This window comes from Alligator mississippiensis, chromosome 8 (genome assembly GCF_030867095.1).
Source record: "Alligator mississippiensis isolate rAllMis1 chromosome 8, rAllMis1, whole genome shotgun sequence".
Classification (NCBI taxonomy): domain Eukaryota; kingdom Metazoa; phylum Chordata; order Crocodylia; family Alligatoridae; genus Alligator; species Alligator mississippiensis.
The window spans coordinates 25,397,322-25,424,713 of record NC_081831.1 but is presented as its reverse complement, the minus strand read 5'-3'; the positions used below and the strand labels follow the sequence as shown (position 1 = coordinate 25,424,713).

Below are 27,392 nucleotides of genomic sequence, written 5' to 3'. Positions count from 1 at the left end.
TACAAATGTACTTTAAGTTTAAAAGTAAGTTGTACCATGTAACAATGTTAGCAAGAGCAGGAATCTCTGTATGGAGCAGGTCCCTGAATGAATCATGGTTGATTGTTTAACACAGTAGCTAGTCTGGATAAGCATGTTAATGAGCAGCAATTAACACCTACAAAATCAGAGACCAAGGAAAAGAAAGAATCAATAAAGAGCCAGGAATTCATGGAAATTTAATTGTTAAAGATATGGAAGCACCCCTCCCCGCCTTGAACTAATCAACACTGGAAACAGATCCTTGGGGCTGAAATACCCCCTGATCAACCACTTCCAGAGCTCTATTCATCACGGCAATGAATCAATCAAAACTCATCAATGGACTCCAGGTATGTGCAGACGTGACCCCTGGGGCTGACAGTTGCCATCCAGCAGCTACCAAGAGGGACGTCCCTCGAGGTCAACGACCCCTGGATTGGGTAAATCCAAGAATTGGGGAGTCACCAAAGTCTGCCAGAGAGGGATAAAAGGCAGTGAAGAATGACCTCCAAGGGTGCCCTCTTTGACCTGACCAGTAGGTTGCCTGTCCAACCAGAAGGACCAGCTGGCAACCCCCTTCTGCAGCAACATTGTACTGAAAGAAGCCTTGACTGGCCATCGACGGCAGACTCTGTTTGGGGATAGGTATATCTTGACACTAGTGCTTAGTGTTCAGAGCTAGCTACTTTTGTGTGTGTGTGTGTGAGGGGATTAGCACCAAGGTTTATGGTCTGACTTTTGCATCCGTCCAATAAACTAGAATTTTATGATGATCCTGTGAGTTGGTCCTTTGTAGCCAACACTAGCAAATGGAACTTCAAATTAATCTACTGCACAGTAATTGCTGTGCACATGTAGACAGTGATGCTTTACTGTGAACTAGATTAGTCTTATGCGCAGTAAAGTGTCTTGTGTAGACGCACCCTATTGAGGCCTCTGCTACACCTGACATATATTACACAACTGGTTAATCTCACAATAAATTTGGAGCCGGCCACACACTTAAATAATTATCACAGGATAAAAATGGCCACCCAGCTATAAAAAGAGCCAACTGGCTATACAGTTAGTGCTTGAAAACAACTCTGTAGCTGGTTTCTGTCCAACTTTAATTTGAACATGTAGCAGGACCCAGATGGACACATTCTGTCTAAGCCTTGTTAAATTAGCCCCCTCTACAACAATGGGCCAACTTTCTTTGCTCATGTGCTACAAATTAGCTCTGCTCCTTCCCTGTGATCACTCTGATCCCCTTCCCTTGTCCAATCTGCTGCTCTGCTTTCTGCTTCCTGCCCCATCTTCCTGCTCTGCTTGCCACACCCTGCGCTCTGTGTTGCTTGTCCCCTCCCTGATCTGCCATGTACCACACAGAGAAGTTGGCTGCCCCTGCTCTACAACATCTTGCAATGATGAGTTCCACAATCTCATTATAGGCGGCATGAAAAAGAATTGCCTTAGGTTTGTTTTAAGACCAGAATCAAAGATTTCAAGGGCTGGCCATCTGCTCCAGCCCCCTGCACAGATGCAAAGGCTAGTCCAAACCAGCCCTGGCCAAATCTGGTCCAGCCTCCTCTTGCCGGGTGAAAGAGACTCTCCCACTTCCCCAGGCAGCTGGTGCTGCTGCCTCACTGCTCTGACAATGAGGAAGCTTCTTCAGAGATCTAATCTAAACCTACTGCACTGCAATTTCAAGCCTTTGCTTCACACCCTGCCTTTGCTGCAAGGGAGAACAGTCTCTTTCCCCTTTCTATATGGCAACCTGGCAGCTGTTTGAACCTGCCCCCTATTGATGTCCTTGCATGTCCTTTGATCCTGGTTTGTAAGAGATGGTAAACAGTTCAGTAGTCAGTCTCCACACCAGTCATGATTTTGCAGACCTCTTGCATACCCCCTTCAGGCATCTTTTCTCTAAGGCAGTGATGCTCAGCCAGGGGCAGTGAGTTGCTTTTAAGCATGATGCACAATATTAGCCCTGTGAGGAGTACAAACACCTTCATGCAAGTCACAAGCCAAACCCAGAGATTTCAAATAGGAATCCAGAGCATCACAAATGCCCTGCTCTGCTGTGGGCTGCCTGAATTCTTTGCAACTGAAGAATTGCTTTAGTATTTTTCTGTAGTCAAGAAATGAGTGAAAGCAAAGAGCTGGCATTTTCCAAGGGGAGTCCTGGACTCTACTGAGGTTGTGAACCACTGCTCTAAGCTGACAAGTCCTGGGCTCTTGAGTCTTTCCTCATACAGAAACCTTTCCATGCCCCTGAGCGTCATCCTTGTTGCTGTTTTCTGGACCTTTCCCCACACTGCTATGACCTTTTTGCAGGCAGAACTTCACACAGAGACAGGAGCTGCTGCCACATGAACTACCATATGATGCCGTGGCTGGGGTGGTAACAACTCAACTCCCATGGTATGGGCATGGTGGGAGCTGGTCAGATACACTTTGTATGGGTCATGCTAGCAGCAGCCCAGCTGTGCTGACCCCAGCTGCCTTTTGGTCCCTGCTGCACAAGTTAATGCCTTTGATGCCCTGGAAAAGTACAGGACTTGCTGGTCACTACAGGTCTGCATTAACTCAGCTCTCGGCACTACAGATCCCACAGGGGTCTGGTCCCAACTTCTCCTTCTGAGTCTGCCTCCATATCCCTGACATCCCAACACCTTCCTCTGAAAATGATCCATGCCCATTTCCCTGGCAAGGTGGTGTTGGAGGGTAGCACAGCAATTTCACCAGTTCCCTCTGGGATGCGCCCTGCCCAGGCCCTGGCCAGTGGTGGCCTGCCCCGGGTGGTGGTGGGGGGGGGTTGTTCACCAGTAGTGGCATGGTTACAACCACCAATTTCAGAGCCATTGGCTTGTCCCTGAGATGGGAAACTGGTAGCACCATCTCTAAATGTGCCAGGATGATGGAGTGACAAAGCCCTAAAGAGCCTGGACCCTCAGTAGCTGAGGGACACCTCCTTCCTCATCCCACCTCAATCTCTGAGGTCATCTGAGAGCAATGTCCTGCAAGCATCATCTGTGCACTGGGTGCAAGCCTACAGGAGGTCATTCTCAACAGTGGCTTCTCAGCTCTGGAGCTCCCTCAACCTCGAGACCTGTCAGAGCCAGGGCCTGGGTGCCCTGCAGAAGTGCTATGTAGCAGCCTGCCCAAGGGAGGCCTCCTCACTTACTATTTTAATGTTTAATCTATTTTATGACTTATCTCAGGGGTTGCAAGCCTACAGCCATGGGCTGGACCTGGCCAGTAGGGCCATTTTATCTAGTTCATGGAGCCAGAGGGCTTTGGCAGTGATGGGGCTTCATCAGCAGGGAGAAGTGGCCCCAAGATCCTAAAGAAGGGAGTGGTGACAGGCACAGCAGCAGCACAGTTTATGAGCTAACTTCATTACAGCACCCCTTACCCCCGTTCCAATACATTGCTTTTTTCTGACTAACCTTGCTTTTATTGGTAGCTGCCCAGAGCCTTTTTGGGGAAGGAAAGTTGTAACAGAGCCCCAACCCCAGCTGCTAAGAAGCAGGCCAAGCAGCAGTGCTCAGTAGTGCAAGACAGTGCAAAAGGCAGCTCACAAAGCTGGCTGCAAGGAGAGGAGCAATAAGTCTGTAGATTGATTAATGTGAAACCCCTGTGCCCTGTCCTGAGGATCAGAGATCAGGTGACTGGGGGAGTGGGGGTGGAGCCCAGGGCAATATAAACCAGGCTTCTGGGGTCTCAGCTAGTTTGGTTTTGGCTACAAAGGAGGAAAGAGCTCCTGAGAGGACAGCAGTGGGTTGTAGTGTGTATGATTGAGCCTGGCAGGGTTGGGGCTGCTGTGAATCTTTGGCAGGGGTGAGATGCCCTGGAAGGACAATGAAGTCTTGCAAAAACTTTAGGTTTCTATTATGAGAAGTTTTTGCTCATGTGTGAAATGAGACAGGAGACAGCTGTAGGGGTGATGGGGAGGCTACTGAAGGCTTTCTAAAGGGGGACACTCTGTGCAGTCTGCCTGAGACAGCATGGGGATGGGAAGGGCTCCAAAACTGTGGGGCTCAGCAAGGCTCAAGGGCTCAGCATGGGATTCTGAAAAGCCTAGGGCTTCTGGAAGGATTGCTGACAGGTGCCCAGGGCATCCCCCTGGCTACCCAGGTTGTATTGCTGATAACCACAAGGCATTCACAAAGGAAGCACAAGAAGGAGGTCAGGAGACCAATGTGGCTGTGCAAGAAGCTTCTAAATGCCTTGAATGCAAAAAAGAAACCATGCAGGCAGTGGAAGAAAGGTGGGTCAGTAAGGAAGCATACCAGGAAATAGCTGGAACTTGCAAGGACAAAATCAGAAAGGTAAATATAAAGAATGAGCTGCACCTGGCAAAGGAGGTTAAGGACAACAGGAGGTTCTATAAGTGTGTTGGCCAGAAAAGGACCAGGGAAACTGTAGGTCTCTGCTAAGAAGCCAGGGGGAACTCCTAACTGAAGATACAAAGAAGGTGGCTCTACTCAACAGCTACTTTGCCTTAATCTTCACAAAAAAAAAAAGCTGCCAGATGCCTAATGGGGATTATTTGGATAAAGGGAGGGGGCAAGCTGAGGGAGGAGATGACAAAAGAGATGGCCAGAGAGCTTTTATTGGGTCTGAATGAATTCAAGTCAGCAGGGCCAGAACAGTTTCATGCCAGGGTTCTGAAGGAACTAGCAGAGGAGATCTCCGAACCCTTGGCAGTGACTTTCTTGGAAGTCATGGGAGATGGGCCGGGTACCAGAGGACTGAAGAAGGGCCAATGTAGTGTCCCTCTTAAGGCAAGGAGGAGGACCCAAGGAACTACAGACTAGTTAATCTCACCTCAATATCTAGGAAGGTACTGGATCCTATCGAGGCCGTTTGCAAGCATCTGAAGGAGGAAAAGTTGACTGCAAGCAGCCAGCATATAAGAACAGTTCATGTCAAACAGACATGATCTCCTTCTTTGACAAAGTAGCTACTTGGGTGGATGAAGGAAATGCTGCGTATGTAGTATGTCTGGACTTCAGCAAGGCTTTTGACAAAGTTCCACACAACCTCTTGTAAATAAATTGGAGAAATGTGGACTAGATAAAAGGACTACAAGGTGAATAGATAACTGGCTCAATAGCCAAAAGCAATGTGTAGTTAGTTATTAATGGGTCCATGTCAGAGTGGTGGGAAGTTTCAAGTGCATTGCAGGGTTTGTCCTGGGCCTGGTGCTGTTCAATGTGTTTATTAATGATTTGGATGCTGGCATAAGGAGCGTCTTGAGCAAGATGGCAGATGACATGAAACTGGGAAGGATTTCAAACATGTTGAAGGATGTGAACACAATTCAGAAGGGTCTCAAGAGACTGGAAAGTTGGGCTAGAGTTAACAGGATAAAGTTCAGTACAGACAAAGGCAAGGTGCCACACTACAGGAGGAATAATTCAAAGCACAAATACAAAATGGGGGACATCTGGCTGGACAGTAGCACCATGGGAAAGGCTATATGAGTCTGCAGTGTGATGTAGCCGCACAAAAGGCAAACACAGTTTTGGGCTGCATCAACACAAGCATTAGATGAAGATGTGGGAGGTGATAATGCCTCTACATGGCATTGGTTAGGCCTCATCTGGAGTAATATGTACAGCTATGGGCTTTGCATTTTAAAAAGGATATGGAGAAGTTAGAGGTCTAGAGATGAGCAACAAAGATGATCAAGGGCTTGGAAAGCAAGTTTATATCAGGAGAGGCTGAAGAAGCTAGGCATGTTCAGCTTGCAGAAAAGGCATGTAAGAGGGGATGTGATAGCAGTTTTCAAACACTTGAAGGGCTGCCATAAAGAGGCAACACACCTTTTCTCTCTTTCTGCAGACGATGACATGGACCAGTGATCTGAATCTGAAACAAAGTAAGTTTTGATTGGATATTGGGGAAAACTTCTTCACTGTTAGAACAGTGAGATGGCAGACTAGACACCCAGGGAAGGTGTGGACTCTCCATAACTAGAGGTGTTCAAGGATAGGTTGGAGAGGCTCTGACTGGGGATAATCTAGGTGCAACTATGCCTATACTCTACCATGAATATTTCCTATGCTTCTGGGCCTTGCTGATTGTCTTCCCTCTCCTTCCTCACTTTTCTACTATATGTGTCAGGGTGTCTAAGCCTTCCCAGAGGGGAAGGCTGGGGACTTTGACTGGGCTGTGCTAGAGGGTCTTGCCCCTCTGTTTAGGGTCAGACTGATGCTATATTTGGAGTTGGGAAGGAATGTAATGGTCAGCTTTGTATGGACTGTGGGGGTGTCCTCTACCTGGGATCTCTTGAGACTATATTGACAGCATTTCATAGAAGCGCAGGACATTGGTTGCTGTGGTTCCCTTGCTTTACTGCTGCAGGTTAGGGTGCTACATTTATATTGTTGCATCAAGGTTAACAGTAGTCTTGTGTAGAGTTTAGATTATGGTTTGGATAGAGCTGATCCTGCCTCAGGCAGGGGACTGGACTAGATGACCTCTGCAAGTCCCTTCCAGCCCTACTTCTCTGACTATAGCAGGCAAGGTGGGAGAGTTAATGAGGGTGCCAGAGAGGGAAGCAGGCTATCAGGGTGAAAGTCTTCCCAGGGGAGCCTAGACCTACTACTGAAGCATGGAAATCAAAATAATCCATCAATGTGATTTCAGAAATATTCCAGGAAAACCTTGTAGCCTGCACTTATCCCCACCTGGTGCTTACCCACATGAATCAGCCCCTTCCCCTTGTGGGATGGTCCCCAGGTCCTGACCTGAGGCTGCACTGAGGTGGAACCACAGCCTCCTGGGCTCAGTAGGAACTTGGGCATTTGCACCTGTGAGCAGAATTTTTTGCCTTCCCAGGGCCAATAGATGGTGGCACATACTGCAAATGGCTTCCAGCCTGTAGCCGTGTACGCAGAGCTCAGAACACCGCCCTCCTCTTCACCGCAGCCTTGCTCTTCTGGAAGGGGAGGGCGTAGGAATGGGCCTTACCCAGATGGGGTGGGAGGGTGGGCCTGGAGACTTAAGTGCTCTGATCCTGCAGGTGGTGATCTCTGCAGCATTGCTGAGATAGGCAACCTTTCCAGACACGCAAGAGAGAAACCTCCCCACTCTGGATATTTCCTAGCCCCTGGGGAGAACATTGGGAGCGAGGAGGCTCAGCTCTCACCTCTGCTGTCAGCCCTTCCTGATTTGGGGCTGTTCAGAGACCAGAAGTGATGGTTCAGGATCACTTACTCCACCCTTCTGTACATGCTGGGCTACCTCATTGCCCCTGACTTCCCCTTATGCTGATCCTCATGACTTGTATTTGGCTAAAGCAGTGGTTCTCAACCTCATTATACCCCTGGCCCTCCCACATTAGAACCAATGCTTCCCTTGGAAAATGCCAGATACTCGCATCTCATGGCCTTTGTCACTTTGACATCGTGTCTGTCTCTTCTCCTGATGATGACATAATCAATGCCAGTGCTTGGAGTATGAGTACACCCAAGACATCTTGTAGTTTTGGCAGATGGAAGGCTGTGTTAGTGATGAAAAGGTCATGTTCAGTGCATTTCCTCAGCAGGAGGAGCCCATTGCTGTTGCATTTCCCAAGGCTATTTTTTTTCCAGTGATGCCTTGTAATCTCTGCCAACCAGGGCTGGACACAGGCATGGATGAACTGAGAGGCTGCCTGGGGCCTGGGCAGAAAAGGGGCCTGGAAATGGTGAAAAAATTATTATCATCATCATCATCTCTGGTGAAGGGGGGCCCTGATACTAAAAGTTCATTTGGGGCCTCCAGGAGTCTAGGTATGGTGCTGCTGAATTAAACTCACCAAGGATGATGAACTGGTCTGTCTTTGGAACTTCTGTGATAAGACTCCAGATCTTCATAAAAACTTGTCCTTAATCGCATCTGGTTGGTCTTAGTGAGTACATAGGCACTGATGATAGTTGCATATCTTTGTCCAGATAAGGGGATTCTCATTAGCCTGAGTCTGTCACTTACTCCCTTTGTGAGATTTGTAAGCTTGCTGACTAGCTGTGTTTTGATGGCAAACCCAATATCAGTTTCATGTTGCTCTTCTTCACTATGGCCACTCCAGAAGAAGCTGTAACTAGCTCCTTTTTCAGTGAGTTGTCCTTCTTCAGTTAGCTGAGTTTCACTTGGGGCCACTATCTGAATGTTGAATCTGGCCAGTACTCTATGAAGTAGAGCTGTTCTTCTCTCTGGTCTATCTGCTGTTGTACGGTCTATTACTATGCACACATTCCAAGCACCTGATGGTGAGTGGTGTCACATTTGTCTTTTTGTGTGTGTTTGTTTGTGTGTGGTGTTTTTGTGACTGTTATAGTGAGATCCTTTGTCAGCGGTGCTATGCTGACTAGGGTTAAGGTGAAGCAGACAATATTTAGGGCACCTTTTCTAGCCCCTTCCTCCATGCTACAGAGGTGAGCAGTGTGATCCTAAATAGGGTTGCTCAGTCACCCAGGGGACTGCCAAATTCCACTGCTGCTTTGGTGCAATGAAAAGTGACCGTATGCCCTGAGCCACCTGTGTTCAGGTCTGCAGCTACAGCTTCCAGTGTATCCACACCTCCTGCTTTGCTGCTTGCCCATTGCTACAGAACTTGAGTGTGTCTATAGGGGATATAATTATGTCATGACTCATGTCTGAGTTGGACTTAAGTGAGGGAAAGGTGCCACTGGATCCAGACAGGCCTGGGCAAGAGTGAAGGTGACTTTGTGCAAAACAGAATTGAGACTTTTGGAGATGAGTCTGGATGCAGTGGATGGCCATCAGGCCCTGCAGCACCCAAACTGATGCCCACATTGTCCACACAGCTCTTCCCATCTGCCTTCACTGCTGGGGAGATGAGCATATCTCCTGGGCTGCCTGATCCACCAAAGAGGACTTTCCAGAGGGAGCCAGGTATAGCTGTCCACTCTAGTCAACAGTCTAGCCCTGTCCTTGCCTTTCCTTGCCAAGGAGTAATTTACAAGGCAGAGAGGGCTTGGGTTTTAGAGTGCCCCAAACTTCCCTTCCCTGGGGCTTAGCCCTGGTGGCCCTTTCTAGGGGCTATACCACCACAAACAATCCCACCACAGTGACCCCCAAACCCCAGTAGGGTGCAGTTTTCAGTTATACCCAGGACCTATTGCTGAATTAACCAAATACTACGAAGCAAGGCACTGAGTCTGGGTGTAGTAGCTGGGGCTGGGCCCCATGCAACTCACTTCATCCAGAGGCCAACAAACAGCTGTTCCACTGGCTGAGAAGAATTCCTAGGCCTGCTGATGAGGGCTGGCTGCAGCCTGGGGATCTTTAAGAGAAGTTCTGTCTGAAGGAAAAGTCATTGCAGCCTTCGGCCCTCTGTTATGGGTAGACTCAAGGTTGAATACAGAGTTAGGTACATTACACTGTACTCATCCCAGTGATTCTCAACTAGGGGCATATGCCAGCCTAGGGTGCTGTGAGACCTTGTTAAATGTGCTGTGGGATGCCCCACAATATGTTAGGTGTGAAAACATCAACACACAATTCACAAGATTAAAGATAGTTCAAAGAAGAATCCAGAGTGTCACAAATCTTCTGCCCTGCTATAGGCTCTTGAGTTCTTTGCATCAGAAGAATGACTCTGTTATTTTTCTGTTTAAAAAAAAAAAAAAAAATGAGGGAAAGCTGAGAGCTGGCACTTTCTGGTGGGGTGGAGGGACAGGCAGGGTAGGGGAGGGGAGGTGTCTCATAGGAACTACCATTTACTGGATCAGACCGTAGGTCCATCTTGTGCAGTCTCCTGTGTCACAGCAGCAGACAGCAGATGCTGTAAGGGAGAATAAATTGGGTTTGACCAGGGTTTTTTCCTCACTGTTCTTCTCCCACTTGCAGCCTCCAGCATTTAAGGTTTAGGAAGTTTTGATTTGGAAGCTATACCTCTAACTCCTAACTTGAGTCTAACAAGGCTGAGAACCAGTGTTTTATGCACATTAGCTAAGCACATAATTCGTCTGCCTGCAGAGTATAATGCTGGTCCCAGGTTTTTTTAGTTATTGTTTATGTAGCAACAAAGTCTGGTTTTCTGCACATTTGTTAAGTGCATACTTGATTTTCATCCATGGGAACCCTTGGCCCCCTAGCCTCCTGTCAGGTAATTGTACTCTCCTTAATAACATCCTTAGTGAAATTGACAAAGGGCTGTCAATTTCAAGGCTTTTTAAAGCTGCCTGGAAGTGAGGTGATGCTGTCAATTTCAAGGCTGCCCCCAGAGAGAAGAGGTACTCGGAAACAAGGGAAGGAGCCCTAATGAGGTGTGAAAAGCTTCTCCCAAGCTGCTCCCCTATTTAAGGAATTTGAGTAAGTGCAGGTGCCAGAAGAGCTGTGGCCCTTTCTCAGTCCTGAGGCTATATACATGGAGACTACAGCATACAAGCATCCAGGCAAAGTCTGCCATTTGCTTGACAGAACAGGCCTGGTGGGAAACCATTTCTTGCTGCTTGACAGAGCCCAAATGAGAAAAGGAATGATTTCTATGCCCCCAGCCTCCTAGGTGACCTGCAATTAAAAGCCACTTCTGCCTTCATCTGGGTGATGCTGCTAGTGCCATGGGTGCGGTTTTCAAATGCCTTCTCCTTTGCCCTGCCCTAGGTGGCCAGCAGACAGCTGATCATTCACACTGTAGCTGCACATGGCTCTGGGTGTTAGCTTCAATCTCTCCCCGTTTGTATTGGCAAGTGGGGAACATGCTTTGCCTTCCATCTTCTGGGAACGCAGCCAGAATTCCAGACCAAGAGGGGATGAGGTTCCCAAGGCCATGGGAACATTAACCTTGGAAGAGCAGAAGCACCACTGGGCTTACTAGAAATGGCCCCACTGCATTCATGTGACATGAGGCTCGGCAGTCAGAACCCATTCAGGGGGCCAGCATGTTTGGCAGGCAATGGTCATCCCTGCCCCAGCCAGCAGAGTGTATGCTTGCCTCCGGGGGGGGGGGCTTATGTATTCCCGTGGCACGGAGATCACTGCAGCAGCAATCTCCCTGCCCCAGGGGTTTGATGCATCCCTGGGGTGGGGAGATTGCAGCTAGACCTTGTGGCTGCTGAGACCCAGCTGGGTCTTGGCACTGGGAGGCATGGTGCTGGAATGCTAGAATCATAGAAAATTAGTGTTGGAAGGGACCTTAGGAGGTCATCTGGTCCAACCCCCTACTCAAAGCAAACCCATCCCCAACTAAATCATCCCTGTCAAGTTTTGTCTAGCCAGGTGATAAAAACCTCCAAGAATGGAGATTCCACCACATCTCTGGGTAACCTGTTCCAGTGTTTATACTACTCTCCCAGGGGGAGTTTTTCCTAATATCCAACCTAAACTTCCTTTGCTGCAACTTGAGAGCATTGTTCCTTGTAATGTCATCTGCCACCACTGAGAACTAGAGGTACACCAATACATTGGTCCAATATCAGATTAGTACTGATATAAAGAAAATTGACTATCAGAAATCAGCTTTTTTGCCTGATGTGGCCAATTAAATGTCCCATGCATGCACGCAGCCGCAGCACGTAGGTGGAGAGCTGTGTCCAGCTGGTAAGTCTGTTGTGATAGAAGGGGAGGGAGGGAGTGGGCTGGGGCAGATGCTGCCCAGCGGGGGTACAGCAGGTCACGGGACAGAGGTGTGGCTCATCTGGAGGGTGTGGGGAGAGGGGTGGCTCCTGCTGCTGTGTGCACTCCAGGAGGGCATGGGGGGGCGTGTGCCCCTGGATCTTTGTGGGGTGTGGGCAGGCTGCTGCTTTGGGCTGACTGTGCCAGGCTCTTCCTGGTGGGGGGCATATCCAGGCTGCACTCAGGGTGGGGAAGGTGGCAGTGCTAGGAGGCAGGGCTTGGGGGGCTACTGTGAATTTTGGAGTGGCTGCAGCCCCCCCATAGCCCCTCTCTCAGAGCCACCGCCCTGCCCCAGCCTGCAGATCTGGGGGCACACTCCTCCCCTGTGCCCTCCTGGGGTGTGTGCAGTGGCGGGAGCTGCCCCCTGCTTCCTGTGCCCCCTGGACAAACCGCAGCTCTGTTCCATGTCTTGCCCTGCCCTGCCTGTGCAGTGCCTGTCCCAGCCCCACTCCCTCGCTGCAGGATCCTCAATTTGCACCCCCTATGCCCCTTCCCTTCCCCCGCTTCTTCCACCACAAGACTTACCAGCCAGACACTGCTCTTCAAGCTGCCGGGCTGCGTATCGGAAATTGGATTGGTATTGGCCAATATGCCCCCTTAAAAATTGGCTATCGGCTCAAAAAATCTCTATTGGTGCACCCCTACTGAGAACAGTTCCATCCTCTTTCAAACCCCACTTCAGGTAGCTGAAGGCTGCTATTAAATCCCCTCTCAGTCTTCTCTTTTCCAGACTAAATAAGTCCAGTTCCCTCAGACTCTCCTTATAAGCCATGTGCCCCAGTCCCCTAACCATCTTCATTGCTCTCTGTGGACAAATTGGAGAGTCCAGTATCCTTTCTGTAGTAAGGACCCCAAAACTGGACACAGTACTCCAGATGTGACTTCACCAGTGCAGAAGAGGGGAAGAATCACTTCCCTCAGTCTCCTGGCAACACTTCCACCAATGCAGCCCAGGATGCTGTTAGCCTTCTTTGTAACAAGGGCACACCGTTGGCTCAAGTCCCAGGCTCTCTTCTTTTCTGGGAAGCAAAATGCCACAGCGTGCAGCTCTGAGTCAGGATGCCAGGGTGGTTGTCTTTGGGGATTGCTGCATGCACATCAACCAAGACAGCCTTGCTTGTGGGGTTACCCAGGGCTGAGCTGGTCTCTGCCACCCAGAAGGTCAGAGGAGCTTCTTGTCTCCTGCTGCTGAAACCGCTAAGAGTGCTGAACTTCATGTTAGACTTAAGAGTCACCTGGATGCTGGGCAGAACAGAGGAGGCAGATCTGTGACCTGCCAGGCGTTTCAGTCGGGTGCCCTGCAGGGTCCTCCCCAGGCACGGTGCAGGTTGCTTGCAGCACAGAGGCCTCATCTCTGTTCACTGCATGCCTTGTGACTGTCATGCACAGCATGCCCTGTGCAATGAGACTGCTGCTCACAGTTCTGTAGCTGCAGAGGCTCCCCCCCCAGCACTATACTGCACACCTACCTGCAGGCCTTTTCCTCTACTTGACACACCCCAACCATGCATCCCCTCCCCTCCCTGAGGGAGCGCAGTGCAGTCCCAGCTGCAGATACTCTTCCTACCCCAAGCAGTACCAAGGCCAGGCTGCACAAATCCTCTGCTTTTTGCAGTGTAAGCTGTCCTGTAGTGATCCCCTCTCTCTTCAGCAGGGCAGTGTGACCCATTGCAGAAATTCCTCCCACACTGCAGTGCCCAACCTGGAGCTCCAGGTACTGCAGGGATAGTGCTCCCCTCCATATGATGCAGTGTGTCCCCTGGCTGCTGAGAAGCACGCCCCCCCTGTGCTCCCTGGCCGAAGAGCTTCCTTCTCCCCCTGCAGTGTATCACGCTGCATCCCCCAGGGGATGACCCCTCCCCCCCCGTGCAGTGTACCCTGGCCACAGAGACTCCCCTTCCCCCTGCAGTACCCTGAGCTACTGAGAGCCCCGCTCCCGTGCGGTGCAGTGCGGTGAGCCTCTCGCTGCACAATCCCTCCCCTTCCGCTGTATTGCAGTGAATCCCCCGAGACTGCGCGGCCGCCCCACCCCCTCTCACGCGCTGGAACGCCAGCTCCGGCGGCCCCTGGCCCCGCCCCCACGCACGCCCCACCCCTCGGCGGCGGCCGGGGGCGGAGGGGCGTGGCCGGCGCGAGGCGCGGCGGTTGCGGTGGGGGCGTGGCCTGTGCGCCGTGACGCAGGGCGCTGCGTGGTGAGGTCAGTGCGGCGCCGCTGTCGGTCCCGCTGCCCCTCGGTCTCTACCTCCCTCGCCGAGTGTCCCAGCCCGGTCTCGCTGCTCCGGCGCCAGGCGGAGGAGACGTCTCCCTCCCCGGGCCCAGGCCCCGGCGGGAGGGCGGCGAGCGCGGCCAGGCCCGGCGCGGCCCAGCCTCCCTCCTCCTCGCTGCCGCCTCCTCAGGTAAGAGCCAGGCCGCGCGGGAGGGGAGCGGCTCCCTGGAGCGGGGGGCGCGGCCGAAGGTTGGCGGGGGTGTCGGTATTCACCATCCGCGGTTACGTTGTCCTGCCGGCGTAACCCGCATTGCGTCATGCGGTCGCTGCGTCAGGGAGGCTACGCCATCTACGCTGGAGCGCCTGCTTCAGACTGAGGCCTGCTGCGCAAACGCCGTAGGAGATCCTCGCTCTGCTTGCGGGGCGGGGGGACGCTGCGCTGCGTGCGTAGCAGGGAGGGGACTCTCAAGGCCACTGCTGCGCCGTTCACGTACCGCTCGTCACGCGCCGTCGGCGTAGGCCGGTAAGCTGCGCAGATGCTGCGCGAGGAGAGATGAAGGGGATCGGCTTTCTCTGTAGCTTACGAATTTTGCGCTGCCGGCTGTTGGGGACCCTGCAGGGCTCTCCGTGGCTGACGTCGCGGCGCCTGGGCGCGGTGGCACAGATCGCACTGGAGTGAAGGGAAGCGGCAGCAGGCGGCTAGTCTGGGCGGGGGCCGCAGTTTGCGCAAGGGCGCTAGCACTTTGCGTGGGAGATCTTCGTCCCCCTCTCTAGTGTACGCCGCTGACGTAAGTGCATCTTTTCCGCGCGCGGCGAGTTACGTAGCTTGCGTACGCCGGTTGCGGAATGAACTGGAGGACGGCTGTTGTCGAGGAAGGAAAGGGTAGAAGTAAAGGTGCGCCGTTTGCGTAGCGGCTGCCGTGCCCTGGCGCGTGCTGACTCTGATGAAGAGGTGCTGTTGGCGTAGGAGCACTCTTCGGGCTGTGGGTTGCGTAGCGGCGGCCCCGGGGCTCGGGCGGGAGACTGCGCCGTTGGCGTAGGGGCGGCACGGTATACAGTGTCCGGGAGCGGGGCCGCGGGGCGGGGCGGGGCGGGCGGGCCGCTGATGGCACTTCCTGCCGCCGCCATTTTGTCATCGAGCAGGAGGAGGAAGCGGCGCGGCCCGGCCCGGCCCGGCTCGGCTCCGGACCCGCACCCGCGGGGCGGGAGTGGGTGAGTAAGTGAATGAGTTGGGGTAGGCGGCCTGCGCCGCGCGCCCCGGATCTGCCGCCGCCACCCTCCGACCGCAGCGCGGGCTCGCGGCGCGCTGCGGCCTGGCCCAGGCAGCGTGGGGGTGGGGGTGTGGAGCGGGGCCTGGCCTGGCCCGGCCCGGCCCCCGCCAGGCTCCCTGCGGCGTGGTGGGAAGAGGCTTCCACAGGGTCAGGATCGGCCAGGGAGCCAGGCCTGGTGCCCTGCGGTTTCCTCTAGCCGATTTTAAGTGACCAGATGAAAAGCCTTACTTGTAGTTGGGTGTGGAAGCCCCGCGTCATATGGGTGTAGCCATCCCGCAGCGGGGGGTGCCCTGCGTGGAGAGCTCCTACAGGCAGTGGGAGTTGTCCAGGCTTTAGTCCTAACGCCCCGCGGCTTCATAAACCGCTTCCTGAGCCATGCTGCTGGAGCTGTGCAGGAAATGGATTCGGCTGCTTGTTCTGTGCACTGTGTCTCTGGAAAGTAGCTGGCATGTTTTTTCCAGGTGTGTGCACTGATAGTGTAATGTTTTCCCACAGGCTTCTGAAACATCCGAGTGTCCAAGTCCTGCTAAGGGGAGGATGCTTGTGGGTGCTCTCTTTCTGCAGGCCAGCTGGGTAACTGGCTCATTCGCTTTCTCTGTGCCCCGAATGGCTCTGTCATTTCCAAACAGATTTTGTTTTTAAAAATTGGTCTCTAGATTGTAAAATGACTTGCATTTAAATGTTCTTGTCAAGAACCAATACTGAATAGACAAGAATGGCAATTTATTTCAGGCAGGAGACCTTGTAGTTAGCCAGCTCTTTCTCCCTCGCCCCAGGCCAGCGTATCATGTGGAGGAAAAGAATATGGTTCAAATTACACTGAGAGAGGAGAATCAAAATTGATTGCCTATTTATTCTTAAATGGCTTATGATTGACTGGTGAAGTCGTGCTAAAAAATAACCAGGGACTCTTGCAATGTTGCTAAAGAGGTTAAAATGAATATTCCATTCTTGATGGTGCAGCAAAAGTGGATTTAATTGTACGTGTAATACTTTGACAGCAACTCCTTATTTTAATGAGCATATTAAAATGGGATATACAGCTTATGATAACTTTTTGCTGTTTGTTATTGAACTGATGTCAAGTATGTGTCAAGAGTACAGTTTTATATTAAACCTGATCATTTTGTTCATACTAGTAGTTTTCCTCAATACATGTTTTCACAGGTCATCTTTATTTTTAAAAATATACATAGATATATGCATCAGTTACTATTTGCTACACTTCTGAAGCTTGGTAGGTAGGTCCCTGATGTCTGGAAACTTTTTTCCTCTGGAAAACTTGCTTTAATCTATACTTGTGCTACTGTTCAGAGACTTACTGTAGGTTTTGTAAAAGCAGATTGCAGCCTAGTAGTGGGGAGAAAAATTAGGAAGTGGTATTGGTGTATACTGCAAGACAAGTATGATGACAAAGGCAGGTTTAGTAGCAAATGTTTACTACTGTGAGTAACTCATGGACAGAAACTGACTTATCACTGATGCTTATGTAAGATGCAGTTATAGTTGGTTTTAGATGGTTACCATTATATGAAAGGCATGTAAACATAACTGTAGGCTATTCTGGGTTTCTTAGTATGTTTAGTCTACTTCCCATGTCACTCTTCATAGCATAAAACAGGCTGAAATGAATTAACTAGTTTTACAGCAAGCTTAATTTGATTGAATATTTATGACATAGTATTGTGGCTTTAGTGTTCATTGTGAAATTGCATCTTAAAATGCCTTTTAGATGTCTTAATGATACAGACTTGCTGGGTTTTTGGTTGTAGCCATGTTGGTCTAAGGACATAAGCAGGCATGTTCTTTTGGGGTAAATGTGATATCTTTTATAGACTAGCTGAGTAATTGGAAAAAAGTTCTTTGCAAGTTTTCAGGTGCAGTCACCCTTCTTTAGGCATAGGGAGTCTCTCCTGGTCTGAGACTTCAAGGAATGAAAGAATCTTAATGATACAGAGTTGCTTTAGTCAAATAAAATATTGAACATTAAAACTCCATCCTGTGCATGGACAGCAGCATTGGTGTAACTTTATTGCATGATTAGCTTGAGTTCAAACACTTTTAAAAGTCCTGCTGGAAAACTCTTATAAAAGGAAAGTAGAATAAAAAAGCTTGTTACTGAAAGTTAACCTCACCTCACTGTTAATGCTGAAAAGCTTAGTGTTTTTAATATGTTAGAGTACAAAAAACCCCCCAAAACAACTATTGATGTAAGTGGTGCAGAATTTTTCATCTGGGATTGTAATTGTTTAAAATCATAGTTTACGATTGAGTATAGTTATTGAAAGACCCTCAGTTAATTTTAAAACAGTTTCAACCTTAAAATAACTAGAGAAGGAAAACTGCCTTTGAAAATCCATTCTTTTGCATCTTCTGATCTTGAAGCTCAAGAAGGCACGTGTTGGAAATGCTTATTCAAAATGAGCATAGTTAATGGTTGAGAGAGACACAAAAATCAGTCTCTCCTTCTGGAGCATTTACTTATGATTGCCAAATAACTGTTTCTTGTACTACTCAATTGGTAGAACACAACTTCTTTAAATACAGGCAACTGGCTTGCAGCTGAATTACTGTTGTCAGAAAACACACCACCTGTGTAAACAACATTTGCATATATTCAAAAGTTGGTGTTGATTTTGCTATAACTGGAAAGTAGCAGGTGTAGGAATTGATCCTCTGTTGGAAAAATATATGATAATCATAATGCTCCTGTCATTTAGCTGCATTTCAATAAAAGTTGTTTTCACTGTTCTCAGTACCTGAATACATACTCTTCATCACAGAATGATATGCTGTTGCTAGGTTTTTGATATTTATCATACTTTCTCCGTACTTTTTCAGACTAAATTGCCTTCTGCAGAACTGTATTAGCTTACCTTTGTAGATTTTCATTAATTTAAATCACTCTGTCTATAAGTTTCTCTTAAGTTGCAAAAATATTTGACCTTGTTACTTGGGACTTGACAAAAAGATAGCCACTTCTTGTTTGGCAGATATAAAGTGACTGCTGAAAAAAGGATCCTGCAATTGGCTTTATGATGTAATTCTGTGTGGGTGGATCCCTGCATTTGTTCAGAGCCCTAATACAGTCTGAGGATAGACTCCTGAGATCACAGTGCATCGCATCATGGGATCAAGATCATAGATATTAGATATACTGTCACATTTAGAAGGGCAGAAGAACATCTCTAAAATAAACCAATAGCGCTATTGATGCAAGAAGTTATAAGCTTTCCTTATAGCCAAGTTGCTAAGTGGTCATCGTCTTCATCACTTCTGATTCTGACCAATGAAACATTGAAATGCATGTGGGTTTCTACACTTTCCATGCTTGTCAGATAAGTAAGCAGCTCCTTTAGCATTATGTTGTGCACAGTACACTTGTTTGTGAGCATTACAAAATCCTTCTGAGAAGATGCTTGCAAATAAAGCATGGCTTCATCCTACTGAAATTGTCAGAAGCAGAGCAATTGGATCCTGTTAAGCTCCAGACTTGTTTTTTGCACACTTCCGCTGCTTTTGACCTCTTTTTGAGTGTGGCAAAAAGGGATTTGCTGTCCAACTGAGAATCCAACTTGTACCCTGTAGTTTGTGAAGCCCACGGATTATCCACTGCTAATAGCTACAGGTTAGAATTAGTTGAAGATAAGGGTTTACCGGTAGAGACTTTGGGGTCTGATACCGATAGCTGATTTTTAAGGAGGCGTATCAGCCAATACTGATCTGATTTCCAATACGCAGCTCTTTAGCTTGAAGAGCTGGATTCAGCTGGTAAGTCTGTTGTGGTGGAAGGGGTATGGGCAGATTGAGGCCCCTGTGGTGAGGGAGGGAATGGGGCTGGGGCGAGGGGTGCGGGGCAGAGCCACAAGTAGTATGTCAGGGGGCGGAGGGGGGTGTGCCCCCCTGGATCTCTGCAGCGCAGGGCAGGCTGCAGCTGTGGGATGGGTTGGGCACAGGACTAGGTGTGGCTCATTGGGGGCGGAGCAGGGAGCATCTCCTGCTGTTGCGAACTGCTCATCCGGTGTTTGCCTAGCTGCTCTTGCCACTCATGGGGGGGGAGGGGGATGTGCCCCTGGATCTGCTTGGCTGGGTAGAGCCCTGCCCTGCCCAGATCTGGGGGCGCACACCTCTCCTATGTCCTCCTGGATGAGTGGTGGGAGCCGCCTCCCCTCCCAGTGAACTGTGCCCCTGGCCCCAGCAGCCCCTGCCCCAGTCCCACACCCTCCCGCACTGCGGGGGGTCTTTGATCTGTCCCACAAGCCCCTCAGCTCCTCTACCACACCAAACTTACCAGCTGCATGCAGCACTCCACACTGCTGGCTCTGCTTCTTGCTGCCTACATGCTGCACTGCAGCTGTGCACATGTACAGGCATTTTTTGGACAAATTATTGGCCACATTGGGCTGATTTCCGATGCAGAAAATTTTCTTTATATTGGTGCTGATCCGATGTTGGGCTTATGTATTGGTGCACCTCTAGTTGAAGACTTGACATGTATTTTATGGGGAAGCTGCGTGGCACATTAATGGAGCACAGGAGGAGAAGAAGAGAATGGAAGACTAGGTTAGAAACAAACAGGCTAGTATTGGTACACATACTTAGTACACATTTTGTTTCCTCAGCTTCTGGCCTTCACTGTCTGATGGAATCATAGATGTTAGATGTTAGGGTCGGAAGGGACCTCAATAGATCATCGAGTCCGACCCCCATGGAAGATGCCCCTGATTTAAAAGTTATGCACAGTCCCTTCAGATTCTGTCTGATGGCAGGTTGTCTGGAGCTGATTCCTGTGAAAAAGTTGTAAAAGTGTCAAACCCAGTTAGGTGGGACATCAGTTGGCCTTTCGTCATTAGTATTGCCTGTGGAACCCATTGACCTTGAGGGATAATTCACATCAATCTCTGCTTTTCTGGCTAGCAAGGGTCTTGAGTTTTTAAATTTAGAATGTTAGAGAGTGGGAAGAATCCCTAGGTATTAATTAAAAATGTGTCATGCTGACCTCCTGTATTTCCTTGATTCATATTTACTGAGAAGTAATGATTCTGCTGTTCAGCAGTAAAGTGATTTCTGAAAAAGAATCAAACGGGCCTGGATGCCAAATCTTATGTGGGCAGATTGCTGTGTGAATCGCCAGGGCATTCTGAGGGAACTGGTAGACTCTTGCATAATAGTGCTAAATAGAACAGGATATCTGTTCTTTAAGCTTTACCCTAAATCATACCTTCGTGGCAAAAGTATTGGACTAATTAGAGCAAAATCAGCATTGCTTTGTGCTTTTGCTCTTGTTTCTGTTGTCAGGATAGGCGTCATCCAAGCACAAGTGCTGAGCAAAACCTCAGAATTCCTTGGAAGGAGGTGAGAAGGGGAACCTGATTTAACAAGATACCTGACTACCCTTTCACATTTTTTCAAAACTTTTGGGTAGATCATTCAAAGTCCTGTAAAGGATCTTTTTGAAGAAAGCAAGCATCTTGGCTGACCTGAAGCCTGCTTTAACTTTTTTTGGTCTTGGTTGCATAGAAAATATATTGAAATAACTGTTTGAGTCACCAGAGTAAACCAGGTAAGGAGTTTGATACCAGGGTGACAGTCAAGGAATAATGACATAAACCTGCTGCAGTAACTTCAGAACTATAGGCCAGTCTCTTAAAGGTACTCACAGTAATGACTGAATGAGTATTAAATGGAGCAGTGCCCAAATATTTCAAAATGTGGTGAAGGTGGTTTGTCATTCAGAAGGGAATGAGGTTAGTAAGCCTTTGGATAGGTTTAGTTTCAAATGACTTGAATTATATTGTACCAAAAAAATGTTTTTTTTATTTTATTTACCAGACCACTTATGCAAAAGTCTTGAGGATTACTGTATATCCAGGGAGTTTCCTTCATTTTGCTTAGGTGAAGTATTGGAAATTAGTGTATTATGGTTTGAAGCACCAGAGTGTGTTAACCTGGATTTCATAGAAAGGGCTGAGTCATTCATTGTCATTCGTAATGAATCCAATATTGTGATGTGTATTTCAGTTTATGAAATCAGTAGTCTTTACAGCTCAGTAATTTTTTTCATGTAAGAATAAATGGCTGCATGTTAATTAAATCAGTGGCTATATATAGAAATGTGGACCTTGACAACGCTTTTCTATTTGTGAGAGAGCACTGAGAATTTGCAACACAGATAATTTGTACCGTAGAAAGGATCTTCTCAAACAAAAACCAACAACCTTCCTGCCCCCGTGCTCCCCAAGTGTCACCTTGGATCAAGGTCATTGTTAAGCTATGTGTATAGTTATTCCACTTTCAGTGATGGTAAATGGTTGAACACTGCTTCTGTAAGAGCTCTGAATAGTGGTCTAGATACTAGAGCCGGCTCTTCGCAGACTTCAGAAGACAACATGGCATCTTCCTGACCAAAAAAATTGTTGCAACCATTGCAAATTGGTTGAAGGGTCGTACTCAGAGGGTAGTGGTGGACGGGTCTTTTTCGACCTGGAGGGAAGTGGGCAGTGGAGTCCCCCAGGGCTCGGTCCTTGGGCCTGCACTGTTCAATTTCTTTATTAGTGACTTGGATGATGGGGTAAAAAGCAGCCTGCTTAAGTTTGCTGATGATACCAAGATTTGGGGTGAGGTGGGCATGCTAGTAGTGAAGGACAGATTACAGCAGGACCTGGATAGGGTACAGGGGTGGGCTAATGAAAATAGGATGGTTTCAATACTGACAAGTGCAGGGTGCTGCATTTGGGCAGTGGGAACCAGCAGCACACTTATAAGCTGGGAAACTCCCTACTCAAGAGCACGGTGGCAGAAAGAGATCTTGGAGTCATCATTAACTCCCAGATGAGCATGGGCCGACAATGTGAGGTCACAGTCAGTAGGGATAACCCTACCTTGTTGTGCATCCACACATGCATCTCAAGCAGGGCCAAGGAGGTGATCCTCCCCCTCAGCTGCAGCCTGACTAGTGTCACACAGGAGTACTGTGTTCAGTTCTGGGCGCCTCACTTCAGGAGGGGTGTGGACAGCATTGAGAGGGTCCAGAGGAGGGCCACCCGCATGATCTGGGGACAGCAGGGCAGACCCTACGAAGAGAGGCTACGGGACCTTAACCTGTTCAGCCTTTGCAAGAGAAGTCTGAGGGGGGACCTGGTGGCTGTCTATAAACTCACCGGGGGGGACCAGCAGGGTTTCAGATAATATGCAAAAGAGAACCCCAAAGTTGCAGTAACTCTGGTTTAATTGATATCTTGCTAAACCCAGTGTCTTATTCTCTTTATATATCATTAATACTTCTGAGGCTTGTGGATACAGCTTCTTCACCCACAAAGTAAAAGGCTAATCCATTGCCAGTCTTCCATATTAGCTCTTTATCTTGAAATAGGCCTAAAGACTTGCAAATTTTAGAACTGCAATGTTTTGCTAAATACTACTGTTTTTGCACTTCTTGCTAGCTAATCCTTTGTAAGGGAGTTGTGCTGTTTAGCCCTCTTTCGAAGTATTTTGCTTCCCCTTGGAGGGGGGGTGGTGTTTCCCCAGCACTGGTTTTTTCTTGCAACTAGTGACTGTGGCTGCCTGTATATTGTCTGCCATGCATAAGTAAGGTTAATGCTTTGTAACCTTCCCCCCCCTCCCCCCCCCCAAGGCTGCTGTTACTCAATGTAGCTATGAAGCCTAAGCAAGAAGCAAAATGGCATCTATCATGACAAAATGTAGTATATTGCTAAAGGTGGGAAGTGGGAACTGTTCAGATAGCAATGAAGACTCACCAAGCACTCTGAAATGTGACACTGTGTATGGCATCTTGAGAATAAAAACATGATTTTTTTTTTTAAATGTCAGTTTTGACAAAAAAAGACAATTCTTTAATATTAAACTTGTCAGACTCCTCTCCCCACTGGAATTTTCCATTCTAGAAACCTGTCAAGCATTAGCAGCATGTATGTATTAATGTCTTACCTGTTTGCCAAACATACAGAGATCAGAATGTGGGTACCAGGTCTGTAGGGGAATTCAGGATCTTGTTCTGGGAAGTGAGATTATACTTATGTAGCATTTACCCTGAGACACCAGTCTGTATTAGCATTATTGAAAAATTGAATTTCAGGGAAAATAATTCAGAAGTTTTTCTTTTTACAACTTCTTTCGATTCTTTCTTACTGGTTTCTGAACTTCTCGCAGTGTTAATCCCTTTTAAATAGCTGTCAGATTTGTAGGAAAGGTACTCGTTGTATGTTAACCTGAAATCCAATCTATAGAGAAACTCTTGACTACATACGTATTGATCTGCAAATACCAAATTCTGTAAGTGCAGACTTAATTATATTATTTTTACGCTCTAAAGGGGCAACTTGGAGTATTCAACATTTATTCCTTAATGTTTAATTATAGACCTGGCTCTGGAACTGCCCTCCTTTCCACACCTTTGCTTGCTATTGAATTTGGGGTCCTTGGTTATTGTTGCCAGTTAATATCAGCAGCAGGGGGAAAGGGGATGAGTACTGGTGGTGTTCATCTTTTTGACTTCTGGAGCTGTAAGTACACAGCATCTTTGGCATCCATGCTGACAAGCGGCTGCCCTGCCACTAGAAGTAGGTTTTCTGGTCTACAGGAAGCTCCTCAGTCTGCACTCAGCCCAAGAGGGCTAAATTTATTGATCACCCTTGATTTTATTTGTTTTTAAAATACGAATTCTTTCAAGGTCCAGCATAGCTCGAACAGGTTGACTTTCAGACTGAAGGTTAAGCTTTTTTTTTTTTTTTTGAGAGAGAGAGAATGTAGGGAGAAAAGGTGGGGAGGGGTAGCTCTACGTGAGAGAGCAGCGCACCTCCCTGGAGGTTGACATAGGCTCCAAAGATAAGCAGCTTGAAACCCTGTGGGTCAAGCTATGGGGCGGTGAGGTAAGAGAAACCTAACTGTAGGGCAACCAGCATGGTTTCATTAGGGGCAGATCATGTCAAACCAACCTGATTGCCTTTTACAATCAGGTCACAAAAGCATTGGATGCAGGTGTCGCTGTGGATGTAGTCTTTCTGAACTTCAGCAAGGCCTTCGACACTGTCAACCACCCCATCCTCATGAAAAAACTAGGCGACTGGCATTGATGCCTACATGGTCAAATGCATTGCAAATTGGCTGAAGGGTTGTACTTGGAGGTGCTGGATAGGTCATATTTGACCTGGGGGGAAGTGGGCAGCAGAGTCTCCCAAGGCTCGGTCCTTGGGTCCGCGCTGTTCAATTTCTTTATCAGCGATTTGGGCGATGAGGTGAAAAGCAACCTGTTCAAATTTGCTGATGATACCAAAATTTGGGGAGGTGGGCAGGCTAGTAGGGAGGGAAAAACTGCAAGACCTGGATAGGTTGCGGGGGTGGGCTAAAAAAAGAGGATACGTTTCAATACTGACAAGTGCAGGGTGGTGCACTTGGGCAGTAGTAACCAGCAGCACACTTATAAGATGGGAAACTCTCTTCTTGAGAGCACGGAGGCAGAAAGGGATCTTGGAGTCTTCATTGACTCCAAGATGAACATGGGCCGACAACGCGAGGTCACGGTTGGCAGGGCTAACCGGACCCTATCGTGCATCCACAGGTGCATCTCAAGTAAGGCCAAGAAGGTGATCCTCCCCATCTGTGACACTGGTCAGACCACAGCTGGAGTACTGTGTCCAGTTTTGGGCACCCCACTTCAAGAGGGATGTGGACAACATTGAGAGGGTCCAGAGGAGGGCCACCCGCATGATCCGGGGACAGCAGGGCAGACCCTACAATGAGAGGCTACGGGACCTGAACCTGTTCAGCCTTCACAAGAGAAGGCTGAGGGGGGACCTTGTGACGGTCTATAAACTCACTAGGGGGACCAGAAGGGTTTGGGGGAGACCTTGTTTCCCCTAGCGTCCCCCAGGATAACAAGGAATAATGGCCACGAGTTGTTGGAGAGTAGGTTTAGATTAGACATCCGTAAGAACTACTTCACAGTTAGGGCGGCTAGGATCTGGAACCAACTTCCAAGGGAAGTGGTGCTGGCTCCTACCTTGGGGGTCTTTAAGAAGCAGCTTGATGCCTGCCTGGCTGGGGTCATTTGAACCCAATTTTCCTCCTGCCCAGGCAGGGGGTCGGACTTGAAGATCTACAAGATCCCTTCCAATCCTACTTCTATGATTCTATAATAGTACAGGCCACCAAACCAAGGGGAGGAGTTGTATCTGGAGTTCTCTTGAGAACTGACAGAGATGGCATGTGCAAGGGACTTGATTATCATGGCTGACTTCAATTACCCTGACATGGGTAGGAAGGAATGTTCATGCAGTTTCCTGACTCTGATTGAGGAACTCTTCCTGACCCAGGAAGTGCAAGGGCCAACCAGAGGCAACGCTCTCTTAGACTTGGTCTTGGCCTAGGGAGATGATCTGTTGTGTGGCTTGAACATCGAGGGTAACTTGGGTGGCAGTGACCATGAAGTTATCAGGTTCACTGTCCACTGCAAGGTTGACACATCAACAAGCAGGATTAAAGTAATGGACTTCAAAAATGCTGACTTCTCCAGGCTCAGAGCATTAGTAGGGGAGGTGATGTGGGACCAGGAAGGCGAGACAAATGGGGTGCACAAAGAGTGGTTGTTGCTCAAGGATATGATCCTCAAAGCACAAAAGAAAATGGTTCCTGCAAGGAGGAAAGGCAGCAGAAGGGCTAGCAAGCCCTTCTGGCTTAATAGGGACGTTGCAGTCCTCTTAAAGAAAAAAAGAGATGTATGCACAATAGAACCTAGGGATGGTCCTCAAGGAGGACTATGCAACAGTGGCCAGCACTTGTAGGAAAATGCTCGGGGAAAGCCAAGGCCACAACGGAATTCATGTTAGCTATGGGAGTCAAGGACAATAAAAAGTCCTTCTTTAGGTATGTAGGCAGCAGAAGTAAAACAAATAAAAGCTTGGGGCCCCTGCTTAACACCTTGAGACAGCTGGTAACCATATTCAGGAAAAAACTGAACTCCTGAATACCCACTCTGCTTCAGTATTTCACTGGACCAAGGGGAAAGACAAATGAGATAAGGATCATGGGGGACATGCCGGGACTGACAGCCTCCCCACTGTAGATGCTGAGTGGGTACAATACCAAGTAGAAAAGCTAGACATTTATAAGTCAGCAGGACCTGATAGACTCCATCCAAGAGTGCTGAAGGATCTGGCTTAGGTCATCACAGAAACCCTGGCAAAGCTCTTTCAGAATTCATGGCGTACAGGGGAAATCTCTGAGGATTGGAAGAGGGCCAACATCGTGCCCATCTTCAAGAAGGGGAAGAGGGAGGACGCAGGCAACTATAGGCCAACCAGCCTCTATCCCAGGGAAAATCCTGGAAAAGCTCATTAAAGAATCTCTGTGTGATACGCTCGCAGAAGGTAAGATTCTGAATGACAGCCAGCATGGGTTTTGTCACAGTTAGGTCTTATCTTACCAATCTCATCTCCTTCTATGACCAGGTCTCTCACCACCTGGACAGGGGAGATGTGGTAGATGTTACATACCTAGACTTTCAGAAGGCTTTTGATCTAGTATGCCACAGTATCCTTGGAAAACTGGAAGATTGTGGGCTCAGCTGCTTGATGGTTCAGTGGGTGGGAAACTGGCTACAGGGTAGGACCCAGAGAGTTCTCATGAACAGATCTGTGTCATCCTGGCACGAAATGGCCAATGGTGTCCCTCAAGGGTCTGTGCTTGGACTGGTACTTTTCAACATCTTTATCAATGATTCGGATGGGGGAGTGAAAAGCTCACTGGCCAAGTTCGCAGATGCCACCAAGTTATGGGGCAAGCGTGGTAACGTCAGAAGATGGGTAGTAGATGCAGGCAGACCTGAACAGGCTCAAGAGTTGGGCAGACCAGAACCAGGTGAAGTTTGAGACTTCCAAGTGTAAGGTGCTCCATTTGGGGGCAAACAACCCTCAATATACATACAGGCTTGCTGGTGACAGCTTGACTTGCACCATGGCTGAAAGGGACCTAGGGGTAATGATTGACCATCATACGAATATGAGCTGTCAGTGTGAGGCAGTGGTCAACAGGGCAAACTACATGCTGGCATGCATCAACCGGTGCATCTTGTGTAAATCTAAGGAAGTGGTACTCCTGCTGTACTCGGCACTAGTGAGTCCACAGTTGGGGTACTGGGTCCAATTCTGGGTGCCACACTTCAATAAGGACATGAAAAAACTTGAGGGGGTCCAGAAAAGAGCCACCCATATGATTGGAGACTTGCAAAGCAAGCCATATTAGTAAAGGCTGAGGGAACGGGG

The 27,392-nt window shown here is 48.6% G+C and overlaps 1 protein-coding gene and 1 long non-coding RNA gene across 14 annotated transcripts in view; one reads left to right on the top strand and one right to left on the bottom strand.

Annotated features, from left to right (window-relative positions):
* Window positions 1-200: 200 nt before the first annotated feature.
* On the bottom strand, window positions 201-13,771 carry LOC109282871 (uncharacterized). Its single transcript, XR_002089905.2, has 3 exons — window positions 13,550-13,771; window positions 9,738-9,805; window positions 201-9,630 (listed from the first exon to the last, which is right to left on the bottom strand). It is a non-coding gene; the product is annotated as an uncharacterized LOC109282871 (long non-coding RNA).
* A 150-nt stretch (window positions 13,772-13,921) lies between these two features.
* Window positions 13,922-27,392, top strand: part of BRD4 (bromodomain containing 4) — a 130,282-nt gene continuing 116,811 nt past the window's right edge. For 6 of the 13 annotated variants that reach the window (XM_059732443.1, XM_019486242.2, XM_006274181.4 and 3 more), the window contains exon 1: window positions 14,974-15,055. The gene's annotated coding sequence lies outside the window, so the exon portion shown is untranslated. Of the gene's footprint in view, window positions 14,034-14,955; window positions 15,056-27,392 lie in introns of those variants that run through there. The other 7 variants (XM_019486254.2, XM_019486248.2, XM_019486233.2 and 4 more) reach the window with 5 other exon arrangements.